General features: G+C 50.2%; 1 protein-coding gene across 3 annotated transcripts in view; it reads left to right on the top strand.

Annotated features, from left to right (window-relative positions):
- mettl22 (methyltransferase 22, Kin17 lysine) overlaps positions 1-17,177 on the top strand; it is a 135,275-nt gene that overhangs the window by 30,954 nt on the left and 87,144 nt on the right. The gene's annotated exons all lie outside the window — the stretch shown is intronic.

The raw sequence follows: 17,177 nt of genomic DNA, 5'->3' as shown, positions 1-17,177 counted from the left end.
ACCCCCCCCCACGATCCGATATCCAGCCCCAGCAGACGGCAGGCCTGGGCCCCGCGACCCGCTCGACATCTACGAGGACGACACGCCTGTGCCACAGCCTACGCTGGACTCGACGCCGGAAGCTTCACTACCCCTGCCGTCGCCACGCCGATCACAGCGGCAGACAAGACCTCCGGAGAGACTCCAATACACTAACTTTTAATACACTTCACCCCGCCGGACTCAATTTTAAACAAGGGGTGAATGTGGTAAACCACTGTTTGTATTCCTGTTTGTCCTGTTTGTATTCCACTGTGTACATGCCTGGACATGCCTCGGCTGACTCCTCCCACAGGTCCTAGTATAAAGGTGACTGCTCCCCAGCCCTTGTATCCTGGACCGGTCGACCACTCGAGGCAGGCCTCCATTCTGTTGTTAATAAAAGCCTTTAGTTACTCTTCTAACTCTCAGTCTTTTATGAGTAATTGATAGCGCATGTCATCATATCCTTTTTTTTACCATCTTTTCCTTAACTTTCTCATACTTATCTCGTACAAACTCATACGGGAGTTTAGATCTTTTGGCGTCCTTTTCGTTCGCCATCCTTTTAGGGTGGATTTGCTAGTTCCCCCCTTGTAAGCTACCTCCGGGACTCCCCCAGACCTCCGGGACTCCCCCGGACCTGTTACCTCCGGGACTCCCCCAGACCTCCGGGACTCCCCCGGACCTGTTACCTCCGAGATGCCCCTGGACCTTCAGCGACCTTTCCCTGCTTACGCGGTTTTAACTCTGCCTAGATTTGATTTTCCCTATATCCAATCCTATATAACCCGAGCTCCTCAACTTATTCAAACATTTTCATTTCTACAATGTCCTAGCATGCACCCAAGTTGCTTTACTTACGTATCCGGACACCGCCTAGATTCGTTGGATCTCCGGCCCTGGGCTTCGATACGAGGAGACAATGTCTCTACTCAGCCCGTCCGGTAGATCCTGCTGACTACGCCAAGTTGTAAGGGTAACCGGGAGAGCTTCTTCTCTCCGAGACGGACCCTCTGATATAAAGGGTCGACGTCTGCCTTATTCCCAATCAATCACTCGGAGTCCGGAGGTTTGTTCAGTAAAGCAACTTTATTTACAAGCCGACAGGGGAGAGACACTCATGCTGGGATGAATGCTCTCCGATCGCTAAGATCCACTGCCTTATATACAGTTTTTTTGTTCTAAGTCGTGGCTTACATCATGCAGTTGATTTCGGGTGCAAATTCTTGCGACCCGTGTGCACATTTTGACCGTTACATAGTCCTGTGACCCCATATGTTATCTTTACCACATTCCTCAATTGGTAGCTAAAAGTTTGGGCACATTATTCAGGTAGCGACTGACAGTTTGACCATTTGACCACATTATTCAATTATTAGCTGACAGTTTGTGCCCATTAGTCAGGTAGCAGCTGACAGTTTGACCATTTGGCCATATTCCACCATACTTCCCTATGGGACATGTACATTGGATATATGTTCGGTTCCTAAATTCCCTTATTTTAGCCCTTTTAACTCTTTCACTCTGCCTCCTCCTCCTTCTCAGCTCTTCGCTGTATACGTGGTGGCAAGGGCTGTGCCCTCATGATGGCGAGGCTGTGGAGCATGCAGCAGACCACGATGAATCCTGAGATGTGCTCTGGCGAGTAATGCAGGGCTCCTCCAGTGCGGTCCAGGCAGCGGAAGCGTTGTTTAAGGAAGCCAATGGTCTGCTCTATCAGATTCTATGTGGCAGCATAGCTTTTGTTATATGCATGCTGCCCACGTGTACATGGGTTGCGCACCGGAATCATGAGCCAGGTGGTCAGCAGATAGCCCTCGTCACCTAGTAGCCACCGTCTGATTTGTCGTGGTGGCTCAAATGCGGATGGTACAGCGGACTGCCGCAGAATGAAGGTATCATGACTGCTGCCAGGATACCAAGCATTGACCTGCAGGATGCGCTGAGTATAGTCGCACACCAGATGGACGTTGAAGGAGTGGAATCCTTCCAGTTGCAGTATATCTCCAAATTCACATGTGGCGCCCGCAAAGCGACATGTGTGCAGTCAATGGCACCCTGCACCATGGGGAAGCCTGCTATCCTGGTGAAGTCGCGTGCTCACTCCACCTGCTTCTCTCTGACAATGCCGTCCTCGCCTTGATCTGAGGCTGCAGTTCTGCCTGCAACAGGTGGCAGATTTCAGCGAGCAACTCCTTAGTGAAGCAGGGACGTCGCATACACTGTTCCTCGCTGAGGTTGAGGTAAGAGAATTGCTCCAGGAAGACCCTGGGTGGAAATGGCCTGCTGCCGTTTTCACCCTCCTCCTCCTCCCTCTTTGAGCAGCTTGTCCTGCTCTGTGTCACCTCTGCTCATTCTCCCTGTCATGCTGCAGGCCAAGGGGGATACAAACTACTGTACCCGTGTCTGGGAGCAACTGGTCTGAGCAGAAGCCTTGAAGCAAACGGCCACACCACTCCCTGGACACTTCAGCAACTTCAAATAAGACACCAAACCAAGAAACACCTCTACAAACTCACCAAGAGCCAGTAGAAATCAATCAGCAACTAACCTGAAATCAGGTGAAGATTCCTTTAAATAGTGCAGGTGGGGGGTCCTTCCTACTGCTGAATGCATGTTCATCTGTGTGAGGTTAAGAGAGAGCGTTAGCTCAAGCGTTGAGGTCAAAAATGTCAGCTACGGCATCAAATCAACGTTGCACGCTGATTGATGTCACAATCTGCATAATTTGCAACTTCCGGCGCACGCTCACAGCGTCCAGTCTAAAGACCTACCCAAAATGGCGTCCCGTGCGACCCACGCCAGAAGTGTGCACACTCTTTTCGGACACCATTTTGGACCCGAATCGGCACCCGTAGCGCCAAGAAACCGGACGCTATTGAGCCGAATTTAGCAGCGTATCACTTTGTGGTTGCAATCCCCCAGAAGTGGTATGGTAGTGTTGTGATTATGTTACTGGGCTAGTAATCCATATATGGACTAGTGAGGGGCTAGGAAGCGGTCGAGAAACCCGACTGAGCGAGTTTCCCGTAGGCTCTGCCGAATTCAACAGCAGGGCCTGATTAACTAGGCCGCAGAGAGGAGAGAGGGAGGGATCGGGTTGGGGGTGGTCGGGGGCCGGAGGATTGGGGCCAGAGGTTCATCGGTGGGGGCTGGAGCATTGGAGCTGGCCTGAGGATCATTGGTGGGGCAAAGGAAGCATCGGGACCAGAGCATGGGGGGGGGCAGGAATGAAGGAAATCGGGGCCGGAGGAGCATTGGGGCTGGAAGAGTCCTGTGGGGCAGGGGGATTGGAGGCCTCTGAGTCGTTAGTTACTTTGTGTAGGTAGAGGCTTTATGTTAAGTACCTGTTATAGGTTGGACTTGGGGGTACAGGGCACAATTTTTAAATTTGCAGATGACACAAAATGTGGAAGTGTCGTAAAAAGTGAGGAAGACAGTAACAGAGTTCAAGAAGCCATTGACTCATGGCAAATGAAATTCATCGCAGAAAAATGTGAGGTGATACATTTTGGTAGGAAGAATAGGAGAGACAATACAAGCTAAATGGTACAATTTTAAAAGGGGTGCAAGAACAAAGAGACCTGGGGGTGTTTGTGCACAAATCTTTGAAGGTGGCAGGACAGGTTAACAAAGCAGTTAATAAAGCACATGGGATCCTGGGCTTTATTAATAGAGGCACAGAGTACAAAAGCAAGGAAGTTGTGCTAAACCTTTATAAAACACTGGTTCGGACCCAACTGGAGTATTGTGTCCAATTCTGGGCACCACACTTTAGGAAGGACGTGAAGGCTTTGGAAAGGGTACAGAGAGATTTATTGGAATGGTTCCAGGGATGAGGGATTACAGTTACGTGGATAGACTGGAGAAGCTGCGGTTGTTCTCCTTAGAGCAGAGAAGGCTAAGAGGAGATCTGATGGAGGTGTTTAAAATCATGAAGGGTTTAGATAGAGTAAATAAAAAGAAACTGTTTCCAGTGGCTGAAGGGTCGATAACCAGAGGGCACAGATTTAAGGTGACTGGCAAAAGAACCAGAGTCCGCATGAGGAAAAACTTTTTTACGCAATGAGTGGTTAGGATTTGGAAGACACTGTCTGATAGGGTGGTGGATACAGATTTAATAGTATCCTTCAAAAGGGAATTGGATAAATACTTGAAGGAGAAAAAATTGCAGGGATATGGAGATAGAGCGGGGGAGGGGGACTAACTGGATTGCTCTTCAAAAGAGCCGGTGCAGACTTGATCAGCTGAATGGCCTCCTTCTGTGCAGTACTATTCTATGGGGGTTACGATTGGCTAGAAACTTAAGTGGACCAGCCACATAAATTACAAAAAGAAAATACTGCAGATGCTGGAAATCTGAAATAAAAACAGAAAATGCTGGAAAGACTCAGCAGGTCAGGCAGCATCTGTGAAGAGAGAAACAGAGTTAACGTTCTGTGAAACGTTAACTCTGTTTCTCTCTTCACAGATGCTGCCTGACCTGCTGAGTTTCTCCAGCATTTTCTGTTTTTATTTAAGCCACATAAATTATGTGGCTACAAGAGCAGGTCAGATGCTGCATATTCTGTGGCAAGTGACTCATCACCTGACTCCCCAAAGCCTCTCCAGCACCTATAAGGAACAAGTCAGTAGTGTGGTGGAATACTCGCCACTTGCCTGTATGAGTGCAGCTCCAACAACACTCAAGAAGCTTGACAACATCCAGGACAAAACAGCCCGCTTGATTGGCACCCCATCCACCACCTTAAACATTCACTCCCTGAACTACCGGCATACCGTGGCTGTAGTGTGTACCATCTACAAGATGCATTGCAACAACTCACCAAGGCTTCTTCGATAGCACCTCCCAAACCCGCAACCTCTACCACCTAGAAGGACATGGGCAGCAGATGCATAGGAACACCATCACCTCCAACTTCCCCTCCAAGTCACACACCATCCTAACTTGGAAATATATTGTCGTTCCTTCATCATCGCTGGGTCAAAATCCTGGAACTCCCTCCCTAACAACACTGTGGGGAGTACCTTTACCACATGGGCTGCAACAGTTCAAGAAGGCAGCTCACCACCACCTTCTCAAGGGCAATTAGGGATGGGCAATAAATGTGGGCATCGTCTTGCCAGCGACACCCACATCCCATGAATGAATAACTAAAAAAAATTTAGAAATCCAGAGAATGAGAGTTCAAATTTCAACATGGCAGTTTGAGAATTTGAATTTTAAAAATCTGGAAATAAAAAGCTGGTGTCAGTAAAAATTACCATGAAGCTGTTGGATTATCATAACTGATTCACTAATGTCTTTTAACGAAGAAAACCTGCTGTCCCATACCCAGTCTGTGACTTCAGACCCACATCAACATGGTTTACTCTTAACTGCCCTCTGGAGTAGCCTAGCAAGCCACCCAGTTGTATCAAATCAGGGCAACTGGAGCTGAATAATACCTGGCGGTCTTGTCAATGTCACCCACATCCTGAAAATGAATTTTTTTTAAGTTGCTATGGTTTCCATATCTTGTACATTTTCTGGGTCATTTGAGAATACCAGGTCCAGATGAGCAATGTCTCTTGTGGCTTCCTTGAGGCACTTGATCAGGACACAGTCATGCACTTCATCTACCAACTCTGACTCTAAACCTCTTGAACTTTCTAAGTTTATATTAGGTTGATTGAAGTATCCCATTAAAATAACTTTCCTATTCTCACATACCCTTATTATCTCTTCATAGAGCAAATTGTCCTCCTTCTATGCTGACCTAAAGCATACCCCTAATGTTGCTTGGATTTCCTACCATTTGAGACGTCCAACCAGAGTAGTTAATTTTACAGCTTTATCTCTCCCACAGGATCAATTTATTTTACGTCCCAAGTGTCTCTGATGTAAAGAGCTACAGCACTTTCTGTTCTGTCATCTCTGTCTTTTCTAAACATATTATGCCCCTAAATGTTATATTAATTTCCATCCTCTGGACTTAGCCATGTTTCTGATAGTCAGACCACATTGTAGTTCCCTACTGCTACAGGAGCCTCCAGTTCCAACATCTTAATTTTAATGTTTTTCAGAAAAACAAAATAATTGAAAGTGAAGTCGTCTTCATTTGTGCCAATCATTAGAAGTATTGCAAATTAAACATTGGTCATGTACTCTGTAGTTTAGAGATGTAAAGTTACGCATGAACAAGGCATGACTCGGGGTCACTGCAATTGCACAGGTTGCATGGTCCTAAAGCTGATCCTCAGGCTGGCCTGAAATGATACCCATCCTTCTCCTCTGCCCCACTTGCAATGAAGCAATGGTGGGAGCTTGACATCATTGGCATTATTGGAACATAGAGTTGCCAAAGGCCCTGGATTAGTTCAGGTCGGTCCCATGCAGCCAGTAAGCCGGCTTTTAAATTGAAAATACCTCACATGCATGGACTTTTGAATGGGTCGTGCAGCCCCCCCCCAAAAAAGTACGGGGAACATTGGTTATAGGATTACTATTAGTTACAAGTAGGATATTGGGATATTACACCTATTACTACCAGTTACATATAGACCAAAGTTCACCACTTTGCTGGCCCCGTGCAGCCCGGGACTGGCTTTTTCAATGTAAAGTTTCTGTGAATGGGCCGCACAGCCCCTTAAAGGGGCCCTGCACCCAAAGAAAATAAGAGGGGACAATGATATAGACTGTAGTTATTGGCCCAGAAATTCGGGTCGGAGGCTTCCTGCGGGTGCAAGCCTCCGACCTGCACTTAACTAGCGCGCCGGCCGTTGAGCTGTGGGCCCACATGGGATTCCGATCCTGGGCCACCTCCAACTTCCAGCGCGCAGTGCTTGTGTATCCCAGGGGCGCAGTTAGTTCGAAGCGTCCCCTGGGATCACGTGGACCATGGAGAGCCAATGGTAGCAGGGAATCTGTATTCATAGATTTGACAGGAAGAGCTGTCAAATCTATGAATACAATTCAGCCCAAAACATCACTAAAACTTCAAATAATTTTTTTTTTTAAATCACATTTTAAAAATAACTATAAATTACATAAAATAACTATTTTAAACAAAAATTTAAATTTTTGAAAAAATTCATTACAGTTTCTAACGGGGCTAAAAATAAACGTACCTTTCTTTAAAGTATTTAAAAATAATAAACCTGTGGAAAAAATGTTTTAATTTAACTTAATTCACCACTTACCTTGTTAAAAGCAGGCCTTGCGATTGCTTTTTACAAGCGTAGCTCCTGGAGACTTACCCTCCCGGAAAAACCTGCAAAGAAACGGAAGTTCCAGGCGCACGCGGTCGACTAGTGAACCCCTTCCTTTAAGGGAACGGAAGTTCCGGTGCATGCACGAAACCGGCTCTTTCGTTGGGCCTACGCGTGAGTACCCAGCGCGTACTCACCCGTGGGGACCCGAAGTTCTGGCCCATTGTATTATTGTTGGTTATGAGGGGAATCTGAGTGTTATCGGTATTACTATTAGTTATTGGTATATTTTCAGTGAGTTACTATTCGTTACTGGTGGAATCAAAGTTCTTCCCACCTCTGGTTTCTCCCCTGCAAATCCCTCCCTCACCTTTGGCTTCCCCTCTTGTCCTCGATTTCCCCATTTCCCCGGCTCATGGGTGTTGTGTCCGTGCATAATAAGACACAGACTGCGGAGAACGGTACAACAGGTGTTTCCTCAACGTGGCTCACAGTGGAACTGATCTGTACAGATTACTACTCAGGGCTATATACAGGTGTGGTCACTGCCGGTACTGCAGTATACATGAGCTGTAAAAGATAGTTCCCCACTTAAAGGTATATACATTACAATTCCTCCCCTTTTAGATTAACAGTACCATAACACTCATTTACAATTAAATATCAAACTAATTACAATTAACACTTTTAACATGCAACATTAGCTGAAAATAGTCTATTTATATATTCAGTCTTTGGGGAGGCTTCCTGATCCTTTCTGGATAGCGCCTTTCCCGAGTGTCTTGCTCTTGGTGCAGAGGCGATTCTGGCCCCCTGTCGTCGGTTGGTTCATCAGCTGCCGATGCTACTGTTTCTGGGGTAGATGCGACCTGTACGTCGGGTTCATCACCAGGTACGTATGGGCGAGGCATGGGGTTGACTTGTTCCTGTGACTCTAGGATCTGATCAGCATGGCGTCTCACGATGCTCTCCCCAACATCCACTGTGTACATTAGTGGGCCCTGCCGTGTGCATATAGTTCCTGGCTGCCATTTTTCTGTTTGGTAGTCGCGGGCCAAGACTGGTTGCCCTACATTGAAGCTCCTTGTTGGCTTCTCATGGATGTGCTGGAATTGCTTACTCTCAACATCTCTTCGTACGTTTGGTCTGAGCAAATCCAGGCGAGATCTTAACCTTCGGTTAAAGAACATCATGGCTGGGGCCTGGTTGGTGATTGCATGTGTCGCATTCCGGTAGGCGAACAGGAAATTGTCCACCTTGTGCTGCAGCGGAATGTTGTCATTGTACATAGCCTTTGATATACCTATGAATTCGTCCAATAAAAAGCGACGAGTTAGGAACGTAACTAAAGGTTTTTATTGACTAAATAACAGAGCCCACCCTCGTGGGTGATCGGGTCCAACAAGGAGGAATACCAGCCAGTCGACTACCTTTATACCTGGGCAGGTAGGTGGAGCCATGGGCGGAGTCGGAGGTGGTCAGCCCAGGTATAACAGCGCGACAAGAGGCGACCTCGTATCGTGATACAACAGTGATAACGGTGATAACAATACAACAGTGATAACTATAGTGTAACGATAAAAGTGGTTTACCACATTCACCCCTTGTTTAGATTTGAGTCCGGCGGGGTGAAGTGTACTACCAGTTCTGGTATGTCAGTCTGTCCGGAGGCCTCGTAAGCCTCTCCGATCGTCGCAGCGGCGGTGCTGCATTATCCGGTGTTAGTGCTGGTGTCTGCGTGGTCGGCGAAGGCTCGTGGGGTTCCGGCATGCCGTCTACCTGGGCTGGAATTGGGGGGGTGGTGGGGGGGGGTAAAGGTGGTGTCTCCGGAGTGCCCGAGGGTGCGAGGTCTCGTAAGGAGACAGTGTCCTCCCGCCCGTCTGGGTAAGCCACGTAGGCGTACTGGGGGTTGGCGTGCAGGAGGTTCACCCTCTCGACCAGGGGGTCTGTTTTATGGGCCCTCACGTGCTTTCGCAGCAAGACGGGCCCCGGAGAGGTCAGCCAGGTTGGTAGAGTGGTTCCCGTAGTCGACTTCCTGGGGAAAACAAACATTCGTTCATGGGGGGTGGCGTTAACGGCAGTGCAAAGTAGTGACCGGATGGAGTGCAGCGCTGTCGGGAGGACTTCCTGCCAGCGGGAGGTTGGGAGGCCCTTAGACTTTAAGGCTAAGAGGACGGCCTTCCATACCGTCGCGTTCTCTCTTTCCACCTGGCCGTTCCCTCGGGGGTTGTAGCTGGTGGTCCTACTTGCTGCAATACCTCTCGCTAGTAGGAACTGACGGAGTTCCTCGCTCATGAAAGAGGAGCCCCGGTCACTATGTATATAGTTTGGGAACCCGAACAAGGCGAAGAGGTCGTTCAGGCATTTAATGACCGTGGTACTGGTCATGTCTGGGCAGGGGAAGGCAAAGGGGAAACGGGAGTACTCATCAACAATGTTGAGGAAGTACACATTACGGTCAGAGGACGGGAGGGGCCCCTTAAAGTCGATGCTCAGGCGCTCGAAGGGGCGGGTGGCCTTGATCAGGCTTGCTCTGTCCGGCCTAAAGAAGTGCGGTTTGCACTCGGCACAGGTCTGGCAGTTCCTGGTTATAGTCCTGACCTCCTCGATGGAGTAGGGCAGGTTGCGGGCCTTAATGAAGTGGTAAAGTCTGGTGACCCCGGGGTGGCAGAGGTCGTTGTGGAGGGTCTGAAGTCTATCACTTTGCGCGCTGGCGCATGTAATTCGTGACAGAGCATCGGGGGGTTCGTTCAGCTTACCTGGCCGGTACAAGATATCATAATCGTAGGTGGAGAGCTCGATTCTCCACCTCAAGATCTTGTCATTCTTGATTTTGCCCCTCAGCTTGTTATTAAACATAAAAGCGACCGAACGTTGGTCGGTAAGGAGGGTAAATCGTTTGCCTGCCAGGTAGTGCCTCCAGCGTCGTACCGCCTCCACAATCGCCTGGGCCTCCTTCTCGACCGACGAGTGTCGGATCTCAGGGCCCTGTAGGGTCCTTGAGAAGAAGGCCACCGGTCTCACCTCCTGGTTAAGGGTGGCGGCTAGGGCGAAGTCGGATGCATCGCTCTCGACTTGGAAGGGGATGGACTCATCCACTGCATGCATAGTGGCCTTGGCAATGTCTCCCTTAATGAGGGAGAAGGCTGCGCACGCTTCCTCCGTAAGGGGGAAGGATGTGGACTTCATGAGGGGTCTGGCTTTGTCCGCATAATTGGGCACCCATTGGGCATAGTAGGCGAAGAGCCCCAGGGTTCTCTTAAGTGCCTTAGGGCAGTGGGGGAGGGGTAGCTCCATGAGGGGGCGCATTCTTTCGGGGTCGGGGCCGATGAGTCCGTTCTCTACTACACAGCCAAGGATGGCAAGGCGCGAGGTGTTAAACACACATTTCTCCTTATTGTAGGTGAGGTTCAGCCGTTGGGCTGTACGGAGGAATTTCTCCAGATTCACGTCGTGGTCCTGCCGGTCGCGGCCGCAGATGGTGACGTTATCTAGGTAGGGGAATGTGGCCTGCAGTCCGTTCTGGTCAACCATCCGGTCCATCTCCCTTTGGAAGACCGAGACCCCGTTGGTGACACCGAAGGGGACCCTAAGGAAGTGGTATAGGCGCCCATTCGCCTCGAAGGCGGTGTACTGGCGGTCCTCGGGGTGGATAGGGAGTTGGTGGTAGGCCGACTTAAGGTCGATGGTCGAGAATACGCGGTATTGTGCAATCTGATTGACCATGTCAGATATGCGGGGAAGGGGGTATGCGTCCAGCTGGGTGTATCTGTTTATGGTCTGGCTGTAGTCGATGACCAGGCGATTTTTATCGCCGGTCTTAACGACCACGACCTGGGCACGCCAGGGGCTGTTGCTCCCCTCGATGATGCCCTCCTTCAGGAGACGCTGCACCTCAGAGCTAATGAAAGCTCTGTCCCCAGCGCTGTACCGCCTGCTCTTGGTAGCGACGGGTTTGCAGTCGGGGGTGAGGTTAGCGAACAGGGAAGGTGGCGGCACCTTGAGGGTGGATAGGCTGCAGGTGTTACGCGGTGGGCGGTTTAACCTTCGCTGGTTGTCGACTGTGAGTGGGGGGAGGGGTCCACCGTATGCTAGGGTTACACTTTGGAGGTGGGATTGGAAGTCCAGCCCTAGTAGGACGGCAGCGCAGAGCTGGGGGAGGACGAGGAGTTTAAAGTTTTTATACTCTGTACCCTTAACCGACAAGGTCACAGCACAGTAGCCGCTAATGTCCGTGGCGTGGGACCTCGATGCCATCGAGATTCGGTTGCGCGTTGGCAGGACAGGGAGGGAGTAGTGGCTCACCATGTCTGGGTGGATGAAGCTCTCCGTGCTTCCGCTGTCGAACAGGCAGGTCGTGGCGTGGCCGTTTACTTTGATGTCCATCATCGACTTGGACAGGTGGTGTGGGCGGGCTTGATCCAGAGTGACGGAGGCTAGTGTGTAGGTAAGCGAGTCGTTGTCGTCTGCGGGCGAGGCGGTCGTCGGGTCCGGGGGCCCGGTGGCAGTCGGGCGTGGTGGGTAAAATGGCGTCTCCCACGAGGTAGGACAAAATGGCGGAGAAGATGGCTGCCCCCATAACTCACATGAGGCACTATTGGGGTCGGTTGCCTTGATCAAAGATGGCCGCCCCCATGACTCACGTGTGGGGATACTGGCCTCAGTTGCCGTGAAAGAAGATGGCCGCCCCCACAGTTCGCATGAGGCACTGCTGGCCTCTGAAGATCCGCTCCTGCAGGCCTTAGAGAAGTGGCCTTTCTTCCTGCAGGTTGAGCAGGTAGAGTTCCTGGCTGGGCAGCGCGACCTCGGGTGCTTCTCCTGGCCGCAAAAGAAGCAGCCGGCGGCCCGATCGCGGGTGCCCGATGTCGGAGCCGGTACCGGGGGTGGCGGGCCCGGTCGGGTCCAGGACGCCGACGCTGAGGTAGGTCCCGGGGGCGGCGCTGCGAAGGGTATTGCGGTAGGGGTCGGGCCCGAGTCCCAGGGTCGCGAGCAGTACCTGGAAAACGCCTCCTGGTCCTGATGGGCCACCTCCAGGGAGAGAGCGAGGGCTTCAGCTTTGTCCAGGTCGAGGTCTTTAGCTTCAAGCAGTCTTTGCCGTGAGTAGTCGGACCGTAGGCCTTTCACAAAGGCATCGCGGATATTATCTTCCGTATTTTCAACAGCCGTCACCGCTTTAAAGTCACAGTTCCTGCCGAGTGCTCTTAGCGCCCGTAAAAATTCAGCTACAGACTCTCCTGGCTGTTGCGGGCGGGATCTTAGGAGGTGCCTGGTGTACATGTAATTTACCGGGCTGCGGTACTGCTGTTTCAGTAGGTTGATAGCGGCCTCGTATGTAGTCGTGTCCTGGATGAGTGCGTATACTCTCGGGCTCGCTTGGGCGTTCAGAAGTCTTAGTTTGGATCTCTGCGGGGCGCCGGATTCTTCCAGGTAGGATTCGAAGCAGTCCAGCCAGTGTTTGAAGTTGAGGGCTGAGTTTGCTGCCTGTGGGTTTAGATCCAGGTACGGTGGTTTGAGGGCTTGCAGCCAAGCCGGCTGGTGTGGCTGGTGTAGCCCGGTGTCTGAAAGCTGCTGTGGCTGTGCTTCTGGGAGGGCTCCTGGCTGGTCAGTAGTAGACATCTTTAAAATTTAGTCAATAAAATTGATATACCTATCAATTCGTCCAATAAAAAGCGACGAGTTAGGAACGTAACTAAAGGTTTTTATTGACTAAATAACAGAGCCCACCCTCGTGGGTGATCGGGTCCAACAAGGAGGAATACCAGCCAGTCGACTACCTTTATACCTGGGCAGGTAGGTGGAGCCATGGGCAGAGTCGGAGGTGGTCAGCCCAGGTATAACAGCGCGACAAGAGGCGACCTCGTATCGTGATACAACAGTGATAACGGTGATAACAATACAACAGTGATAACTATAGTGTAACGATAAAAGTGGTTTACCACAGCCTTCATTGCCTTCTTAAAGGTTTGTACGAACCTCTCAGCCAATCCATTTGTGGCTGGATGATACGGGGCGGATGTGTAATGCCTTACCCCATTCGTTTTCAAGAACCTCCGGAACTCTTCGGACACAAACTGTGGTCCGTTGTCGGAGCAAATCTGTTCTGGCAAGCCATTCCTGGCAAAAATGGTCCATAGGACTGCAATAGTTTTCTCCGTGGTGGTGGAGGACATTTTGATGACCTCAGGCCATTTCGAGTGCACATCCACGGCTATTAAAAACATTGAGTCCATGAATGGACCAGCAAAATCAATATGCACCCGTTGCCATGGAGATGAGGGCCACTCCCATGGGTGTAGATGGGCCTGTGGTGGTGCATTTTGGACTTTCTGGCATCCTGAGCAGCTCTTGGTCAGGTCCTCAATATGTTTATCGATTCCCGGCCACCACACATAAGCCTTGGCTAGGCTTTTTATTTTTACCCCTCCCAGATGACCCTCATGAAGCTCATTGAGCACTCTATCCCTTAACTTGGATGGAATTACCACTCGGGATCCACACATCAAGGTCCCCTGGCACACTGACAGCTGTTCTCTCCTTGTCGAGAATGCTGGCAACAGTGAGTCGCCATGTGCTGGCCATCCCTTCACCGTCAAATCATATACCCGAGACAGTGTCGGGTCATTTCGGGTTTCCTTTTCGATGCAAGCATTAGTTACCGGTAGGTATTCAACTATAGTCGAATGGAATATTTTGACAGGATCCACTGCTGGTGCTTCCTCCACAGTAGGCAGTGGCAGGCGTGATAGCCCATCAGCATTTCCATGCTGTTTCGTGCCCTTATATTCAATCTCATAGTGGTGCGCCCCTAGAAAAAGTGACCATCTTTGTAGTCGTTGTGCAGTCATCACCGGAACACCCTTCTTCGGATTAAAAATGGAGACAAGAGGCTGGTGATCAGTCAGCAAGGTGAATTTCTGCCCGTGCAGATAGTGATTGAACTTTTTCACTCCCCACACTAGGCTGAGGGCCTCCCTGTCAATCTGGGCGTAGTTACGCTGGGCTGAGGTTAGTGATCGTGACGCAAAGGCTATTGGCCTCTCTGAGCCGTCCGGGAATTTGTGCGACAGCACCGCTCCAATGCCGTAGGGTGACGCATCACATGCCAACCGAATTGGTAATGCTGGGTTGTAATGGGCCAATACCTCTTTCGATGTGATTAGTGTTTTGCTCTTCTGGAAAGCTCGTCTACATTCGTCACTCCACTTCCATGGCACCCCAGTTTGCAGTAGGGTGTTCAGTGGGTGTAGTATTGTAGACAAATTTGGCAAGAACTTATGGTAGTAGTTTACCAGCCCGAGGAACGACCTCAGTTGTGACACATTTTCCGGTGCTGGAGCCTTGACTACTGCCTCAATCTTCTCTGGGGACTTATGTAACCCCTCTTTATCGATAACGTGGCCACAATGCAAGATCTGTTTTCTAAAAAACTCGCATTTGGGGCGGTTAGCTCGGAGCCCATATTCCTGCAATCTAGTGAGCACCTGCTCCAGGTTGGCAAGGTGATCACTGTCATTTTCGCCCGTGACCAGGATGTCATCCAAATAACACTGGGTCCCTGGGATCCCTTGCAGGACTTGTTCCATTGCCCTCTGCCAAATAGCCGGAGCTGATGCTACCCCGAATACCAGCCGGTTGTATTGGTAGAGACATTTATGGGTGTTGATTGTGAGGTATTTTTTGATGCTTCTTCTACCTCCATTTGCAGATACGCCTGGGCCGGATCAATCTTAGTGAAGCGTTTCCCTCCAGATAGCGAGGCGAAAATATCTTCAATCCGCAGAAGTGGATATTGTACGGTGTGAAGGACCGGGTTCACTGTTACCTTAAAGTCCCCACGGATGCAAACCTTCCTTGGTTCCCCAGGCGTGCTGCTCAACGACTTTTTCATCACAGGGACAATGGGTGTAGCCCACTCGCTCCAGTCTACCTTGGACAGTACACCTGAACGTTCCAGACTCTCCAGCTCTGCTTCGACGGCTGGGCGGATCGCATAGGTACCGGTCTGGCCTTAAAAAATTTTGGACTTGCGTTTTCTTCAATTTTAATCGTCGCTGTCATGCCTTTAAGTGTTCCGAGTCCTTGCTGGAACACTTCTTTCGCGTCAGTTAGGATCTTTGACAGTCGCCCAGGTGTGACGTCGTCATCTTTTTTGTCAGCCACAGTCAGTGCCTGTATGGAATGCCAATCCAGTTGTATTTTCCGGATCCATTCACGTCCCAGTAATGGTGGTCCTCCATCTTGCAATACATACAGGTCTAGTTTTGGTGTTTCCTTACCGTTATATATAACGGTCACCCTTATTTTTCCTTTGGGGTAGACTTTTTGCCCTGTGTACGTCTTCAAAATAATTTTTGTGTCTCTCAAGGGTATGTGTGAGAATAGCCGCTCATAGTCCCATCATTTTTTGACTGTTAGGGCTGATCCTGTGTCCAATTCCATCTTTACCTGGACTCCTGCTATCTTGAGAGTGACCCAAATGGTTCGGTGATCCTCCGTTGTGATCACATTATGTAGTTTCAGACAACTCAGTTCCCTGCTTTCGGAGTCGTTATCACTCTTTTGTTCGTCTGAACTATTCTCCGTCATCTTATGTACCTTCTTGTACTTTTCTTTGATAGGTTTCTTATTGCTGGTTTTCTTTCCCGACCTGCAGACTCGTGCTATGTGTCCTACTTTTCCACACTGTCTGCACACTTTGTCTTTGAACCAGCAATCATTCTGGTCGTGTGTTGTTCTGCCGCAGCGATAGCACTTCTCTGTTCCATATGACATTTCGTTTGTGCCATATTCTTGCAGTCTCTGTTGTATCTCTGCAATGCCCCGTGCTGCTGCTTCATATGATACCGCAATGCTGAAAGCCTTTTCCAGCATAAGGTCCTTTTCAGATAAAAGCCGTTTCTGGGTTCCTTCACTTTGAAGCCCACACACAAGCTTGTCCCTTAAGGTATCTGCCAGTCCCGCTCCAAACTGGCAGTGTTTCGATAGTTTGCGCAGTTCTGTTAAATAATCAGCATTGCTTTCATCCTTATGCTGGTTCCGTTTGTGAAACTTGAATCTTTCTGCTATCAGCAGCGGTGTGGGGTTTAAATGTTCCTGTAGTATCATTACTATATCTTCAAAACTCTTTTCCATTGGCTTCGTTGGGGTTACTAGATTTCGTAATAAACCATACGTCTTTGCACCCATTAAATTTAACAATACCGACGCTTTCTTGTCATCTGACACCTCATTTGCCTTGCAGTATACCTCTATTCGTTCGACATATGTAGTCCAATCTTCGACTTCATTGTCAAACGCGGTGATACTGCCACTCTTCAGCATTTTGGGTGTGGTTTAAAATGGTGTCTCCCAATGGCTTAAAATGGCGTCTCCCACGCGTTCCTTCCTCCCCCGCTGCTGCCAACGCCGCTCCCGGCGGTTCTCGTGGCAATGGCGACGCCCTGTAGTTTTCGCGCGCTTCTCCTGCGCTGCCGCCAACGCCGCTCTCGGCGGTCCTCGTGGCAATGGCGGCGCCTCGCGGGTTTCTGCACGTCCCTCTCTCCCTCTCTTCGACGCTGCTCGGCCCCTGAACACAGGCTGCGCCCTGTGCGCTCTGCCCTCTCTCTCTCTCTCCCCCGTCGACGCTGCTCGGCACTTTGCTGTGCCGCTCGGTCGGGCTCTAACCCGCCGCTGTCCGGGAAGGGTCTGCGCACTACCTGTTGCCAGCCCGTTGCGCTGGACCACCTCGACTGGAAAGCCAAGCCTGGATCTCGACAGCCTCCCCCGCAATTCTCGAGTCTCTGCTGGATGACTGGGCGGTTGCCCGTGGTCGACGTCCGAGTCTCTGGCCTTGACCTCCAATCCACTGATCTCCAGGAACGAATCCCCGGGAGGTGATGCAGAGTTGCAGGTAGGTTCGAACTTGCCTTGTCGCCAACGTTGTGTCTGTGTATAATAAGACACAGACTGCAGGAGAACGGTACAAC

This window comes from Somniosus microcephalus, chromosome 11 (genome assembly GCF_052327205.1).
Source record: "Somniosus microcephalus isolate GS21.2 chromosome 11, FLI_Smic_1.0, whole genome shotgun sequence".
In the NCBI taxonomy this organism is placed as follows: Eukaryota; Metazoa; Chordata; class Chondrichthyes; order Squaliformes; family Somniosidae; genus Somniosus; species Somniosus microcephalus.
Note: the sequence above shows the minus strand (reverse complement) of the source record. Positions and strands in the feature narration are given on the sequence as shown.